The sequence below is a fragment of the Barbus barbus genome (assembly GCF_936440315.1).
Source record: "Barbus barbus genome assembly, chromosome: 22".
Classification (NCBI taxonomy): Eukaryota; Metazoa; Chordata; class Actinopteri; order Cypriniformes; family Cyprinidae; genus Barbus; species Barbus barbus.
Window position 1 is genome coordinate 5,647,151 of NC_136750.1, and position 17,771 is coordinate 5,664,921.

A 17,771-nucleotide genomic window follows, 5' to 3' on the forward strand; every position below is an offset into this window, starting at 1 on the left:
GGAAATAATATAGATAATATACTAACTATATCATCCATAACTATGCTTATAATTTATAATGCAGCCAATATGCATAATTTACAACTGAAACATCACACTACAATTAAGTATTAGAACAATGGAAAGACGCTAAAACCTGCTGAAAGGATGGCATCTGACCTTTCTCTAATCACTTAGGTGGTGTCCACCAAAGCGTGTTGTAGCTGCAAACAACAGGTGCTCTGCAGAAAACGCCTGTCTTTGAGTGTTTGTGAGCACTTCAGCATTTATTTTTTTTCATTTGATACACTTGCCATGATTGACAATATCTGCAGAAACGTTATAGTATCTGATTTTACAGATAGTGTATTTGTGCATATAAAAATGTGATACAATGTACAGTATTTGTTCTGGTTCCTGTTTTAAATGATTTTGTTGCTTTAATCATCATACCCTGGCCCCGCCCCCTGATGTCATCGTCCATCGCAATGTTTCACTGTAGACATCGGCTGATGCCAATTTAGTAGACATCGCCCAACCCTAACTACAAAATAACACCGAAAGGTATTTAAATGCTCATCCCAGTATTAAGATGTGTCAACTTTTATTTAAAAACATTACAGATGACAGCAATATATAACATGTCATTCTTTACTGTATGTTGGTTATTGGCTATTTCCTGTTATTTTGTTTCATTACCTGTGTCCTGTCCTGTTACTGTCTTTCTGTTGCACTGTGGAGCTTCTGTCACTACAACAAATTCCTTGTATGTGTAAACATACCTGGCCAATAAAGCTCATTCTGATTCTGATTCTGATGTTGCACCTTTTTCACCACCCAGTATTAAAATGCTGACTGTTATTACTTATATTTACAATCAACATAATTTTGTGAATTAATAAAAGCACAATTATACAACACATTACTTACCATCTCCTTGTGCTTCCCAAGGCAGAATGACATCATCACAGAGACTGCATGCTGCTTCTGGGTCAATTTTCTCTTCAGTGTCAGGAATGCCGTTGTACTGCACAATCTTCTCTCTGAGAGTCTTTTTCAGCTCACCAAGTCTCCTTCTTTTGCGTTGCCTTGTTTGGCTGCTGTCTGTAAGGTTCAGAAAATTTAATTAGAATTAAAAAAAAAAAGAAAAAAAGTTGAGTGACGTAATAGCAAATACCATTTTGTCGATATAGATCATGCTTCTTTCTTCGGATGGAATAAATAATTTCATCAATTTCTCTCTGGAGCTCTTCCTGGCTACTGTGAGTACTGGGTTTCTCTTGAAAAACAGAAATAAGCAAAGTTGACCATTACAAAAAACACAGTATCACTGCTAAAGTTTAGCCAAATGTATGGAAAATAAAGTACCAATATAGACAATACCATACAATATGACATACCAGTGGCAGCCCAGAGCTTGACATCTTTCACCCACCGATCCACATCTTCCACAGAGATGCTGAACTCCTGCTTGAGAGTCTCAAGATTGGCTGCTTCCATTTCTGCTCTCTGTGAAGTCTATTTAAAAAAGAAACAAATTGAGAAAACATAGTATCCCTGCAAAATTAGGCAACAACTGCAAAATGCAGGGGAGGCCGTGAACACAGTCCCCCACTACCATAAATTATGCTGTCGAAATTCCCTTTTGTCTGCTTACATATTTTTGGAACATTTATGTAGTATAGAAAAATGTTCAGTTTGATTATTACTTGTAATTAATCGACATGTGTCAGTATACAAAACGTCTCGGTTATATATGTAACCCTCATTTCCTGAAGGAGAGAACGGAGACATCACGTCAGAACTGAACTCATGTAACGCTGAATGTGACTGACTGACTGTAAGTGAACTACAAGACCATAACAAGACAAATGTATGTCAAAACACCTCCAGAGCCAAGAAAGCACCTTAGACCCCAGAGGGTAAACATGCAGTGTAGTCTTCTTACTTTGACAAGTCTTTTTGCTAGTGTCTTATGGAGACTCTCCACCTTCCTATGGTTCCATCCCATGGCAAGCACAGTTATCATATCTGCTCTGCCTTTAAAAATAAAACAGATAAGGACAAATCAATTGTACAATCTAGTATTGTGTTTCAAACACAGTATTCCCTTTTAACCAACCTGACTTGGTCATGTATTTTGTAGTAAGAGCTGCCCTTGAAAGGAAGCTATTGACCTGCTCCACCTCTTCACCAACTGTATTTCCTGCACCATCCTGACTTCTACCGCCCCACCTGACCTGTTCCAAAACATCAGATCAAGACATTCATCACTATCATCCTATTTCTTAGACTGTGTATACTAAATTAGATTTTGAGAAATTAGTAAATTAAAAAAAAAATTAAAATGAGTTTTATAAGTACATAAAAGTGTTTTATATAATTATATATGCATATATAAATTAAAGCAATAAGCCCCAAGAAGCCGTGGTTTACAGTGAATTTGTAACAGCTAAGAAGCATTGTTACAAACCCCCTTAGCTGTTGTAAATTCACTGTACACCACGGCTTCTTGGGGCTTATTGCTTTTATAAAACAGTTATTCCATATACGCAGTAAGGTCACAAAATAAAAAAAAGCAAATAAGTGTAATGATATAGATATAAAAACAGTATTCTTCCAAACAATGTAGTTCCTCAGAAACAGTTGTGCTTCCAAAAAAAAAAAAAAAGATTACCAAGCAACATACAGAATGCGGCTCAACCAATCCGGAACAATCCATTTTATTCAAACGGTTTTCAAACTTGTCCGTCATGACCCCCCCGCACTGCACATTTTGTAACTCACAAGCTCATTAGTAGAGACTGTAAGACCTGAATTAGGTGTGTCAGGAAAACACACAAATTGTGCAGCACTGGTGGTCCTCCAGGACAGATTTGACAACCACTGCACTAAAGGATTTTACTTATGTGCACTACCTTTTCTGAAACACCTGTATTTACAGATAAAAAGGAAACTCTTTTTTTTCCTGATGCTGTAGGGTTATGTTCCTAAAAACATCTTATGACACAAACATTTAACACGCACACTGTACCTCACATTTGCCAGTGTGAGCCTTAGCATGCATTACAGACAGAAAAGGCTTCATCGTGGTGAGTGGTTGGAGGAGCTCAGGCAACTTCCCTGCCATCCTTTCCAAATAAGGCCAGTACCTGTAACGGGAAAAACACATGTGCATGGCACAAAATGGTAAGGAGTCAAATCAGGACCTATGTGACTGGTACAATTCAATCAAAGAATACTATGCAGTCATATAAATGATAATATTTCCTTAGACCTTATGGACTAAACTGTTGTAGTAGTAAACTAAACTGATAACTCAGTAGCCATATTAAATTTCTAAGTCCATAATATAATAAAGGTGTACTTTTTTGCTAGCCATGGTGTTATGCCCATGACATAACGGTAAAACTTCATTTGGCAGTAGTTATTTATTTACCTGCAAGCAATGTCTGTACAAAAGAATGTTGCATTAGCAGCTTGTGCCAGCTCCTTTTGCAGGAACATTGGGTAGGCATATATTTCACCACGGTAGTGATTCAAGCCTTGCAGCAAGATTCCATGTCGGCACACAGCTATTTCAAGGCCCTCCTCATCCACCTTGGCCCTGGACTTCTGTGATGTTTCTCTGCCTGCTGTAAATGTTGCCGGCCCACAGACGTCATGACCTGTCCTCTGAAAGTAGAAGCAATGCGTTACATGTAATCCCAGGACAATTTAAAAATACAGAAGGGTTGTAGAGTTGAATAAATCCTTACACTAATCATCTGGCTTCTGATTTGGTCAACAAAGGCAGATACTTTGGCATCTTGTGCGATGAATAATCCTTCAAAAAGAGATGGTTCATCTGTCCTGTTAAATAAGAATTGACAACAAAATCGCATAATCATAAACATTGTATTCTCCTCATTTAATGTGATAAATAACCATAAAGGTTTTAGTCTGTGTGAATCACATTTGATCTAGAGCACCGTGTTGAGCGATCAGCTTTTATGTATTTAATTGGAAATTAATGCTGTTATTTGGCATTAGCTTGTGTGAGAAGTTAAAAACTCACAGTTTAAAGTACAAAAATAAATAATTTCTTTAAAGTAGTTGTTGTTGGGGGGGGGGGGGGGGGGGGGGGGGCTACAGCCTATTCCACCTAGAATTGGGTGAGAGGTGAGGTACAGCGTGGACAGGCAGCCAGTCTATCGCAGGGATACACAAAATGACCACTGTGCCACCCTATATATACAGTATATATATATATATATATATATATAAAATAAAACATTCCACTGACCCTTTGGACTTCTTGAACCGGTAATGTTTTCTATTACCATCTGCAGATATAGCCAGCATGTCTGGCGTGCATGCTGGGCATTTAAAGGGTTCCATCAGGCACATATCCTCTTTCTTAAAACGGCAGAAGGCAAACTCTCGAAAGACTCTGTGGAAGGTATCACAACAAATACTACCCGTCTGGAAAGAAGGATGGTATTATTTTGGTTAATGAAAGTGTTTCAAGTCAGAAATTCAAAAATGTAGCAAATGAAAACAGTCCTTACCCGACCAGTGCAAAGTGATCGATGTTCAAGCATTTTGAGAAATGCTTGTTGAGATGATGCTGGGCTAGCCAATTTCATCTGCTCAAATGATGTGAACACATCAAATTTGAACAGCATTTGGCAGCTGGTGGTTGCTGGCCAGTATTTATATTCAAGCAAGTCACTAATCCCAGGAGTCCATTTACAAGAACAAATTGGACAGCATATACTAGGCAGGCACAGGTTGTATGCACCTTAAAATAAACACGTGGTTACTATTTCACCAATACAGCAAAGGACAATTTGTACAGCACAGGACAAAAATTAAGACACAAAAATAAGTAAGCCACTATTATGTATGAATTCATCTCCTGGATTATAAAAATTTAGAAGGAAGTTACAAGACATACCGTTGATAGTCACCAAGACAGTCTGCTTTCCTGGGATAACTGTGAAGGCTTGGCTTGGACCACAGGAGCAGATTTGCATTGGTGGAGGAATAGGAAGCATACACACTGAAAATTTCAGATAGTAATATCAGTAACATCGACACATTTATTAAAGGATACTGCAGACAAGAGCTTAAATAGTACCATTGTACATGTAGTTGACATTATGAAAACATGGTGAGAGGAACACACCTTGTTCACGGAGCTGATATTGGCCCCTTTCATCAATCACCACTAAGGATGTTGGTGGAATAGGCTTGAAAAAACCATCAACCATAGCTTCTCTGTCATGGAACACATGTTTACTATGGATCTCAGAGTCACACGTCGAACAGAAAAACTGACATCCTGATGGAACACACTCTAGACACCGGACAACAGCGTCAGCAGCCTTGCACTGTTGACAGCAATGCTGGGTTACAGTCTCTGCAGCCAGCATGCAGTTTAAAATCTCTGGCAATGCAGCCTTAAACCTTTTTTCAGACATGACCTGTCTTTTGGTCCATACAGACATGGTGGGTGCCTCTAATATTTCATCTGATGCAGAGACAGAATTTAGTAGGTTTTTTAATCTCTGAAGATGTTGATCTACAAAAAAATTAAAATAAATAAATAATAACAACAACAATGACAATGAAAACTACAGTTGCATTAATGCATTTTTATAAAGCAACATATTAATTTCTTATATGGCTTTGTCACTTTATATGCATCATGAAAAATGGCTATTACATACTTTTGTCAGTTGCCATGTGACATTTTTCAATTTAAACATAAAGGCTAAAATTATTTAGACTGTCAATTTATGCTTACCAAGACTTGGGACCTCTTCTGGACATTCATTTATATGCATCTCCTCAACTTCTGCAAGCTCCCTAGTGCCAGCAGGTTTAACTGCAAACACAGAATGTAATGATACTGAAAACATAACTGCTGACCAAAAGCGTAAACAATAGGATAACAGTATATTTTACTAACCAGATCTATTCTTCTGAACGCGTTGTGGTAGGATGTTCCCATGCTCATCTCTCTTTCTCCAGGAAACATTGCAGTCTTGACTTTCCTTTTGTTTTCTTTTTTTTGAAGTCTAAAATTAAAAACAAAATTATATATTTGGGGGAGGCATGAGAAAAGCCCTATTCTTTTACATTTGCATTTAGTTAAATGGCATGATAGAGAAATAATATGTGAAAAGGTTTACTTTTTGGGCTTCCAACTCATCTGCCATGGTTTTTGCTGCTTCCAGCCATTCCTTATACTGTCTGAATGACTCAGATGCCATTTGAAGATGTTTTTAAGAGAAATAATGAATAAAGTCAAAGTACAAACAAGTACAAAAGGGAGAGAGATAAAAAAAAGAAAGAGACAGAGGAGAAGAAAGAAATTGGCTCTTAAAAGAACCGTTTGATTTCTATAATATTTCAGTGATGGAATAGATGGGTACAAAAACCTGAAAAACAAACAGATGTGATAGGATTAGTTGTACCAACTCTGCATTGAACTTGTTTCTGAAATAACCACAAAGGTCAAAGAGGAATAAGCTGAGTGTCAACAAAATTTCTGAGAGTGCACGAATCAGAAGAACCAGGCCTCGGTAAGAGTGGCCACAGACTGTGCCTATAAATCTGAACGCACTAATGGGGATTTATTTATTTCCAACCTGAACCTGATTCTGCCAAACTATTTTGCCAATACTGCACCTGTTATGTTTTTAATAAATCTTTAAAATTGTATATCCCTAATTTAAAGAGGAATTGATAGTTTTCCATAATGTGCCGAAATTAAGTAATTTAGATTAAGCAATTTAGAAAATATTCTTATAATGGTGACCCTACCTTAATTTATGGACTAGGCTAAAGTTAATAGTGGCAAATTCTGGCAATATTACATAAAGTTTAGTTCAGGACAGAGAATGTGATTCATCAGACAATTTACAGGTCATATCTTAATTACTATTTGCCATTCATTTACATGTATTTTGTTACAAAAAGGGCATTAGTTTTTTCAAAACCCTTTTATTATTATTATTAGGAGGGAATGCCTCCGAAATTATTGTCTATTTATAATTTAACCGGATAAATTATGGAAGGCCCCCTAAATGAACTTCTCCGGTTTATAGCTAATTGGGAAGCAAGGATTTTATGCCATAAAGTGCACGAACTAATTAAGTAATTACCTAGCTGCAATGTTTGCATGTGAACTAGCAGCACATGATGCTAGCGATCATGGATAGTACGTTAGGTAGCAAGATAATAACGTGTTATTAATGGATAAAACCAAGCCATAATCAAAACGTCGAGCTGGACTTATATAGTTCCACATGAATTTCAGACAATCAACATAAATACTTATTAATATTTAAAAAAACAACAACAGGATACTTGAAATGCGCACCTTAGCTACGACGATCAGTGCAACGCCTGGCCCAGGACTCCCGTTCTTCTTCTTCCTTTGCTTCATCTGATCTTCCCCTTGGCGCTTGCTTGCTAGCTTTTTTATTTATTTATTTTTATTTGACAGAAGGAAAACATATAATTTTAATTATCTGAAGTGCTTTTAAACATTTTCAGCGATTTTTTTTTAGTTGTGCTTTCTTAGAAAATGTTTAATTGAAAGTTATTTTTTAAATTAAGATTTATTAATAATAATAATAATAATAATATAAGCCTAATTATAATTAAAATTATATTTGAAAAGATTTCAATTTTAATGTGGTTCTTTACTTTCCAAAATGGCGCAAAAATATATATTTTTCTTTTTTATTAAACAACTCAGTTTTCTTTATTAAGTAATATCGTGTAAATATGAAGATAAAAAAAATGTATTTGAGCCATAGACTGTAAAAAAAAATGTTTTATTTGAACTGGTAACGACGGTCAAACGTCATTTCATGACACACGGCACTGCCATTATTTACAGGAGCGCTAGAGGGCGCTTGACTTTAAAACGTAAAATAGGGTCGTAATAAGCTGCTTGCACATACGACCTATGGGGTCGTTTTTTGGAGGAGGACAGGCTGGTTTGCTGTTATGGAGCTATGAGATAAGAGGCCTGTTCCTGATAAGAGAACTGAACAGACTTCTGGGAGATGGCACATGTGGTTCACTTTGGCCGACTGATGGAAACATGGTCTATTTAACACACCCCATTTATCCTTGCTCCATATTTCACCTTCGGCTTTATGCCAGTCGCAGCAGTGCATCTTGGTAATCTTTTCTTGTTTGGAATGAATTATAGTGTTTGTGTGTTTTGAAAGGTGTGGAGGGAAGGCTTCATCTGTTTACTCTCTTTGCATCCTACCTTCGTTTGCGAACCCGAACACATTCAATTTAAAAAGAATGACATCACTTCATGAAGACACACCAAAGAGCTCAGAGCCAAATTCACCTGTGCATCCATACAGTCAGCTTTTTACATGCTGTGTAGCCTTTTCATACAATACTAGCAAACATATGCATGCGTCAGTAATTTTCAAATTTCAAACCTATTTGATTTTTTATATTCTGTGAAACACAAAAAATAGATATTTTTGTAGGATGTTGACATTGCTCTTCTCCACACAGCGGAAGCATACTGTTGTCAGAAATTATAAATGAACACTATAAAAGTCAGGAAATTATATGTAATGTGTGAACTTTTTCTTTAACAGGCTAAAAATATCTACCATTTCTAACACCTAACCTGTGTGTTTTTTCGCAGTGAGGAAGTGACTGCATTGCCTCTGATGACACACTGTGAGCCCTAACCATGTCTCTTATTAAAGCACTTCCTATACTCGAGATTCAAAAAGTGCCTTAACGTTTTTTTCAATAGATGTCAAAGCCTGAATAACTGATATTAGCCTGAAGTCTCTTGTGATATACAATTACAGACTTTAAATTATGTCAACAGTAAAACTAATGTTTGGAGAGGAATGGCCCTGTGTACTGCACAGCAAGAAACTAAATGCAGCCAATTGAAAAAAAACCAAAACAAGCCTTTGGTGACATTGCTGGAAAATAACGTAACTTTGCATTTTGCATGTTTTGCGGCGATTTCTATGTGAAATGTCCAGTGAGAGTCTCTAAAAGCATGTTTAGCTTGATCCTAAGCAGATGAAAATAAATTTGGAAATATTTAATTGCATTGTTTGATGTTTGTATAATGGCTAATCAGAAATTAAACATCCATGTGATTAACGGCGCTAGAAAGTAAATTCTCTATCTCTTTCGAAAATAACATACCGCCCACCCTAAACCTTACCATTAGTGTTTAGGTAAGCAAACTTGACATACAACGCATTTACTGAAGCCAATATGTCACCTTAGCTGGCTTTTATCCTGACTCGAATTTCTGAACATTTACAACATGAAAAGTTTACAACGCGTCAGAAAACCATAGCCTACAGGAGCCTACTGTGATGCAAATGTCAAAATGTATTAGTCTGCAAATCATGCACTTTTGTACAAGTGCTTTGAGGTCATAACACTGTCACAGTTTTGTTCAGGGAAAATGAAAAAGGTTCCAAAACGGTTCAAATAATAATAATAATAAAACAAATTAAAAATACTTATTTAAACCGAACAAAACAAACTCAGGCAGTGCACAGATAATAAGGCAACATATCAGCATGTACCACACAAACAATACAGGACCATGAATTGAAACAACCGAAAGGCTTAAATACACAGGAATAATGAACTCAAAGACAAACAGGTGTGAACAAATTAATCAGTAACCATGGTAACTAAGGACTATTAAAAATAAGTCCATGAAAAGGGTTACGGTTAGGGTTAGGTTGAATAATGTTCTCACTTTTTGAGTTAATTTATACTCATATAACCTTTATTCACAGATACCCCATATTACAGTTACAGTGTTATGATATCGAACCTAATTACGTTTGAAAGAAGCAAATATGTGGGTGACTGTATCTGTATATTATGTATATAAAGAAAGCTACTCCTACGGACTCAGCTTTGCTTTGCCTCCTTTTTGATCTCTTAGTAGAACAATTTTTTTCTCTGGAAATAGACTACTGCATGTAGTCTTCAACTATTTTATTTAAGAGATACGAGTATGTTTCAAGCATGTGTGTTGGCACTATTTCAAATATTTTTATATTTATATAATTTTTTTAATATATATATATAACCCCCCCCCCCCATGTTTTGTCAGAGTATCAAAACTATTTTAAGTTATAAAGTGAGCCTATGGCTTTGGGAGTCTGTGTTATGATATTGTGTTTGTTCTGAGAATTGACATTTCAGTATTAGATACTACTGCAAACAATGCATAATCTATTGAACAAACTATTTTATATAAAAATGTAAATATTAATGTAACAAATTTATATATGATAATAGCATGTAGCTGATAGGGCAGTTGTAGCCTAATGGCTGTTTGACTTGTAACCCGAAGGTCGTGGGTTCGAGTCTCGGGTCCGGCAGGGATTGTAGGTGGGGGGAGTGGATAACCAACACTCTCTCCACCCTCAATACCACGACGGAGGTGAGACCCTTGAGCAAGGCACCGAACCCCCAACTGCTCCCCAGGTGCTTTCACAGTTTAATAAAAACAGTAAAAATGGCTAATCAAGTTGTTGATTAATTAATATTAACAACATAATAGGCAATGGCAGGTCTGTCAGGCTGATTTTTTTACAGAACAAAAATCAAATATGAATGTAAAGATACCCCCCCCCCCCCCCCCCCCCCGTATCTTTACATTCATATTTGTACTGTAAAGTCATGATAGGTTCATATACTGTAGGCTCTACTTCAAACAGTTAATGAAGCTATTAGGTTCTTTCTATAATTTGTAAGTACATTTCCAAGTATTGTCTGATTTAAGAAGAAAGGAATATGGCTTATTAAACAAAAATAAAACAGATTCTATACACTGCTTGTCCACTAGTGGGCAGTTATAGAAAATCAAAGCCTTGCAATGCATCTCTCATTTAGAGTTCAAGAATAGTATATTGTGAACCTTCATCTTTCTAAAGACTTTTCATGTGTCAAATCCTTCTGACAAGAGGGAAGAGCTGTCAGTTTTATGGCGGGATTGTGTCTGGTCTGGAATCTGCAGGGTGTTTTGTGGGTGTATCGTGTCTGGTGTCTGCTTCTGGAGGGTAGTTTTTCAGCGGCTAGCACAGAAGGGCACACCAGCATCCAGATGGCTACAGTGAGTAAACTCTTCTGCTCTAACACTTAAACTGGAGGAAAGTTGAATTTGACAGGATTTGATTTTTTTTTTTTTTTCAAAAGCATGTTTTTTTTTGTTGTTGTTTTCAGCACTCAGACTTACTTTCTGATTGCTTGCAAGTGTAGATAGCACTCTTTCTGTGAGTAAATGAAATATATAAATACTCATGTGAGTATAAATTGTATTTTTAATGCATTTTTAAATAAACTAATAAATAAAGACAAATGATGTGTAGACTTGAAACACACAAAAGCACACACATACACAAACTATTCACACCTACAAAAGCAGTAAAAAAAATAAATAAATAAATAAAAAGGAATAAATACAGTTTCTGGATAGTACAGAGGCAATTAAAACGAGTTATGCTAAGCATGGTTACAAACAAGAATTCACACATCCAGTGCATACAAACATAAAAACAGATATTTTAAGTGCCGACAGAGACTCAAAAGCATTTCCAAGCTCTCTGTTCTCATAATCACACCAGCTATGAAGTGAACAGAGATTGAGAGAGTGATTTTTTTTTTCCCACATAAGAACCTCAAAGAGCCGAATATAAGGCATCCAGTCTTTTTTAGCCTCTGTGATATGAAATTATCAAAGGTGTTTGTTTTCCAGACGTGTTTTGAGGAATTCCATCGGTCTTGTGTGATGATTTGTTAAAGCCAGAATAATGCAATCTTTTTATATTTGATAGAAGCATTTCATTTGGACACATTTGTATTTTATTTACCATGATAAAAATAATACATGGACATACGTGCTGACATATACACCGCAGTCCATATGCTGTATCTATTACCTGAATTATTGTGAACCTGCATATATTCTACTGTTAAGCATCTGTACCGTTGCTTCATGACATAAACATTATGTTGTTTGTTACACAGAACAGAAATGACAATAAACCAACCTTGACATCTGTATATATTCTAAGTCACGGAAAAAGGATATTACAGTATAAAGTCATTAGCTTAGCAACATTCTAATGTGTTAATCAAGTTTGTTGTGTGCTTCATGTCAGGAATATTCAGCCATTTTAAATCTGTAAGACTTTCATTATTCTTTGAAAATCAAATGAGGATATATTTAATAAAACTGACAGATTTCTGTCCCTCGATTGAAAGTCCATTTCTCCAAAATGTCGAGATCTCAAAAAGTTCATAAACACTTTTAAGTACGTAAGTCTTCTAAAGTCATACGATAATTTTATATGACGATCAGATTTATTTCGTTTTAACTTTATTCACATATAAACATTGATCAATCATCCACATCAAAAACAGAAGCTTGGTTGCTTGGCATGTGAGAACTAATGAGGTTTCCCAAAGAAAATATATTTTTTATCTAAACAGATTCATTTAGACTTTTATTAATCAAATTTCACTGGTTCTGGTGAAAGCTCAAACATGCTTGTGTAACACGTGAGAACAACGCTTACAAACCAAAAATGTGGGAATATACTGGAAAATATAATGAAATATATTAAACAATAAATTTCCATATTTGGAAAACAAGTTCTTATATATATATATATATATATATATATACTGTAAGATCTAGTCTCCCATATTTATGTATTTATTTAGGCCTATTTATTATACTGGAATAGATACATGGATCATGTGTTGCTATACTGTATATTGATATATCGCAATTCATATTTTCCTAATAACTGTGTACATGTATAACACATAGTATATGTCCATATAGAACATATATGTTTACATACTGTATATTTATGCACACAGTATCATATTTTATCTTGTATATCTATATATTATGTAGTGTATTATTGAATATACAATGATATACATTATATCGTATAAGTGAGCACATTTGAAGTAAATGAAAAGCAACAATTCCATTTGTATTATTCAATATTCCAATATATTCATATAAAGAACTATCATCTTTTTAGAAGACCACCAGCTTTTTGAAGCATCACATTTTTGGTGGAATTGACTTTCAAAGGAGGGACAGAAATATTTCAGGTTGCATTAAAACTATCATCATTTGTGCTTAAAATCTGAATGAAAGTCTAATGTGTTTGGAATGACATGAGAGAGAGTAGTTGATTACAGAATTTGTATTTTTGATAGAAATAACAGCTTACACTTTATATTAAGGTGTCCTTGTTATACGTTACATGCACTTACTATTATAATAACAATGGATTATGCATAGTTACATGCAAGTAACCCTAAAACAAACCCTAATTTTTAAGTGCGTGTAATTAATTAATATTATTCAGTGCTTAAATGTACAATTACACTGTAACAAAAACACTTTAAACTGAAGTGTAACCAAATAACACTTAGATAAAAAAGCTTTGATCATACTGATCAATAGGCTTACTCAGGTATGAACCACAATAAGCATAAACTAGTCTGGGATTCCTAAAATGGATGTTTCAGCATGACTGGTGCCATTTATATTAGGGTGCCTCCTTAAAAAGTAGCCGCTGATGAAGACAGCAGTAGCTCACTAAGGTCACTCTCTTTCTTCAGTAACAGAAGGCCCTTATTTTCTATTCCAAGTTGAAGACCCCCCTTCATTGTGGCACCATGGGGCCATGACTTCACCATGCCCCATTACTCTCAGAGTCTCCCGCAATGAAGAGAAATGTATTCACTGAGCAGCCACAGCATGGATGCCGCTTCAATTGCCTGTTGCACCTTCACCCGTGTGGAGCGGGATCTACCGGATGAGAGTCTGCAGGTTTGGCTTCACCTCAGATGGAAATGCGGATCTCTGGATGATAGATTTTACCTGGGGTTGTATGGGATGTCATGCTTAATTTCAACAACCTGCGGTCCAAGGGCATCCGCCACGGTAATGAGCGAGTACACAGCCTAAATCAGCCACCCTCAGCATAAGTGCCTGTGACACTTTATCAGGCCGACACAAACGGTTTCCTGGTTTGCTGATCTTTCCGCAAACTACAGCTAAACCAGACCTGAAGAGGCATATTGAAAGTGACGCATCCACAATTCAAATGAGCTGTGTTTCACCTTGCATCGGTTTTCTTGAATTTAGATGTGTTTTAAAATAGGAACTCTTGAGATGCTGTAGATAAAGGGGATTGCACTCCAGTGCTGTGAGGTATCGAGCCCTTCTGGGCTCAGCTGTAGGTTATTTTGTTCCAAAATCAACTTATTTCAAAGTCATCTCAAGTTGGAAACTTGCAAAAAGTGACTGCAGTCCACAAAGACAGTTCCACAGCACACAATGAAACAGTAAAGAGGAAATAGCAAGTGCCACGGGCCAAGAGCGGTGCTTCAATCTGAACAGATTGGAGCACATAAAATGTTCCGGAGCAAAACTGTGGTGGCTATGATGGCTGTTCATTATGCAGCATGCCTGGGTTTGCACCAAAAGTTTAAAATACCTGAAAAGAGCAGTATTTGTTAGCCTTCCCATTCAATGAAAACTGCTCCTCCAGAGGTATACCTGACCCACATGATGCAAGATTTGCTCTTATTTGAAAAAAAGGGGATTTTCTCAACGTCCGTTAATTTACTGATTATATGGTAGAAATAAATGTTTTTATTGCTATTATTAATAAACATTTACATTCTATATAAAGACTGTGATAAATATTTTTTTTTACTTATTTTTTACTTTTTATTTATTATTATTTTTATTTTTTTTTGAAGAAGAAGAAGAAGCTTTCACATTTCTGAATTATAATTTATAGGTAAAAAAAATAAATAAAAATATTGCATTTTTTTATAGAATGTAAATATTTGTTAATCATATAAATAAAAACATTTATTTCTACAATATAATCTACAGTAAATTAATGGGGCGGGTGAATAATTTAATATATGTTAAATTAATATATGACCATGTCTTCAAAATTTATTTTTGCTAATTCTAAAAAGTCACGCTTGTATATATTTAATTTATTCTTTGTCCCAGACCTGGAATTTAAATCCTAAAAAGTCTGACATTAAAATATGAAATATTAAATTTATATTAATAACCGATTAATTTTGAAAAATAAATTAAATTATAACCTAAACAAAATGTGAAAAAAAAAGAAATCAGTCAGTATTTGTGTGAATATTATTTCTATTCATTACATAAATTATATGAATATTGCATAAATTTGATATAAAATATGAGATGTGATGTGTGAAAATTACAGGATTTTTTTTTTTTTTTCAAAATATTTTTATGTGCTTACTTTGCAATCAAGCTGTAATTTCATGAACAAATAAGGAAAAGTTATATTTAGAAATTATATATATATATATATATATATATATATATATATATATATATATATATATATATATATATATATATATATATAAATAAAAGTCATGCCAATTTATTCCAATACATTTATAATTCTCATTTCCACTACCAAATAAATGTTCTTGAACCATAGAAACTTTGATGTTGTGGAAATTACATTTGCGGATAATTAAAATATTGTTTTACAAAAATTGCGAACAAAGCAAAAACAGCAGTAATGTTTTAAATTAGTTTAACTATTAGATTATGCCAAAAGGACCTTCTACAGCAGGGTTAAATTCAAGGGATGCTCTTGTTTACGCGTTCAGATGGTCCCAACCTGCAGCTTCAAATGAGATAAACGAGAGAGCAAACACTTAGGTCACCGCTGCGGTATTGATTACCTATGGCACCCTGCTATCGGTCTCAACCTCTATCTCTTTCTCCTGCTCTCTCTTTCGCAAAACACTCTCTCCATCACTCTCACCTCTCCCTAGTTTGTCTTCATAACTTCTTCTCAGACACAAATGCAGACAAACAAAAACAAACTGAGGACGAGATGTCAAAAACTGCAGAAGAACGAATGTTTGTTTTGAGTCACTTGTTAAGTCAGGCTTTGACATCGAGCAGAATTGGATCCTTTGGACTGAAGACGTATTGCAGTGTCAGTTATCCGTGAAGTGATGCTTGGTCTTAAAAATATGGCGTGTTTTGATAGAGAGAGGCATCTGTGACAAGCAGTGCTGGATGAATTACACAAATCCTGTACCTGATGAAAGATTACTCCATTAATAGTACTCGTTTAAAATTTCTACTTGCATACAACTACAATTGTACCTATTTCTGCCAAAAAATAAATAAAAAATGGTTTAATGTGACAGACACTTTACTATGAAATAATATTAGTAGTCAGCTAGCCAGGGATAGTCAATTAGGGAGATTAGGATGCAGATATATAATACAAATCTGAAACCAGTTCCGCTTGCTTCACTCCAGAGAAGTAAGGTATACAACTGGCATCCTAATATAAGGTTAAGCTAAAAAGGCTCATAAATCACAGCTGTATTACTGAATCTGTATATTGTATTCAGGCATCAGATCTACTTTGATTCAGTTTGGTAAGGGAGAAAGACATCATGACTGTACGGTGGCCGAGAGAGCTCAAAGCGCTGCAAATAAAACACCTGCAAATTAAGAAAACAACTTCGTAAATTTTACAACGCATGCACCGCAAATGCTCACAATACAACCAAATAAAGAAACGCACTGCAAATACTCACAACACAACCAAAAAAGTAACGCGCTGCAAATAAAATTCTTTATTTGGTTTTGTTGTGAGCATTTGCAATGCGTTTCTGTCATGGGTCAGGGTGCCTTCCTGGCTCCCTCTGCTGTCTGTGTTGTCATGTCTTTTTCAGCGGCTCGTGACAGGTGCAATCAGCGCTGATCTGGCAGTGGGGCTGCACGTGTCATGAGCTGCTTCTATTCTACCTGTTGCTCATTACCCTTTCCTTTATAGTTCTCTTCTGACTAGTCCTTGTTGTGAGTAGATTGTTTTGTATGCTGTGCTCTTGTGTTTCACGCACGTTCCGTCTGTCTGTATCCCAGGACGCCAGCCAGAGAGAGTAGGACTGCCGCTCTCTGCCTCGCTCCACTCTCAGGTGGTTGGTCCTGTGCGAGCGCTAGGTCTTGGGCAGTGATCAGCATATTGGATCCGCATCTCACTGCCAATGGTAGCTGGATTACCCCAGGGACTTGGATTACCCCAGAATCTACTCACCATATCATGGACACAGCAGAGGAGGATGAGATGCGCCAAGCCCTCATGCAGCACGGTGTTCTTCTGGGTCGTCGTCAGAAAGAAAATTGTGGCTTCCTGCTGCGTTTACTCCGAGATCTCTCTCCAGCTTAACCAGCTGGTTGAACAGTTTGATCAGCTGCACACTAGCCCTCACGCGGCTCCTGTAGAAACCCCTCCTCCCGTTCCAGATGGAACGAGTAACCTTTGCGCTGAACCACGGCTCAATCCTCCAGCTCCTTACTCTGGTGAGGCCAACACGTCGCTCCTTTTTGTCCCAATGCTCTTTGACTTTCTCGCTGCAGCCATCCTGTTTTCCCACGGAATGGTCTAAGGTAGCTGTCACCATCACGCTCTTGGTAGGCCAAGCGAGAGAGTGGGGAACGGCCGTGTGGGATACCGAGCAGAACTGCTGTTCTTCCTTTGAGAGTTTCGCGGAGGAGCTACACAAGGTGTTTGATCGCTCGGCTAAGGGAACTGAGGCGGCACGAGCCTTGGCACTGCTACGGCAGAGAGAGGGTTCAGTTTCCAGCTACTCGATCGAGATTCGCATGCTTGCGGCATCCTGTGGCTGGAAGGAGAAAG

At 36.4% G+C, this 17,771-nt stretch overlaps 1 pseudogene across 1 annotated transcript in view; it reads right to left on the bottom strand.

The window, feature by feature from the left end:
- The window catches only part of LOC306888252 (F-box only protein 40-like), a 30,208-nt pseudogene extending 13,113 nt beyond the window's left edge, over positions 1–17,095 (bottom strand). Inside the window, exons 1-11 of the transcript in view lie at positions 16,975–17,095; positions 5,771–5,851; positions 5,150–5,494; positions 4,919–5,023; positions 3,738–3,805; positions 3,419–3,654; positions 3,014–3,131; positions 2,102–2,219; positions 1,928–2,019; positions 1,380–1,497; positions 910–1,083 (exon numbers count right to left, since the gene is read on the bottom strand). The product of the transcript in view is annotated as an F-box only protein 40-like (transcript). The remainder of the gene's footprint in view (positions 1–909; positions 1,084–1,379; positions 1,498–1,927; positions 2,020–2,101; positions 2,220–3,013; positions 3,132–3,418; positions 3,655–3,737; positions 3,806–4,918; positions 5,024–5,149; positions 5,495–5,770; positions 5,852–16,974) is intronic.
- Between the last annotated feature and the right edge of the window lie 676 nt (positions 17,096–17,771).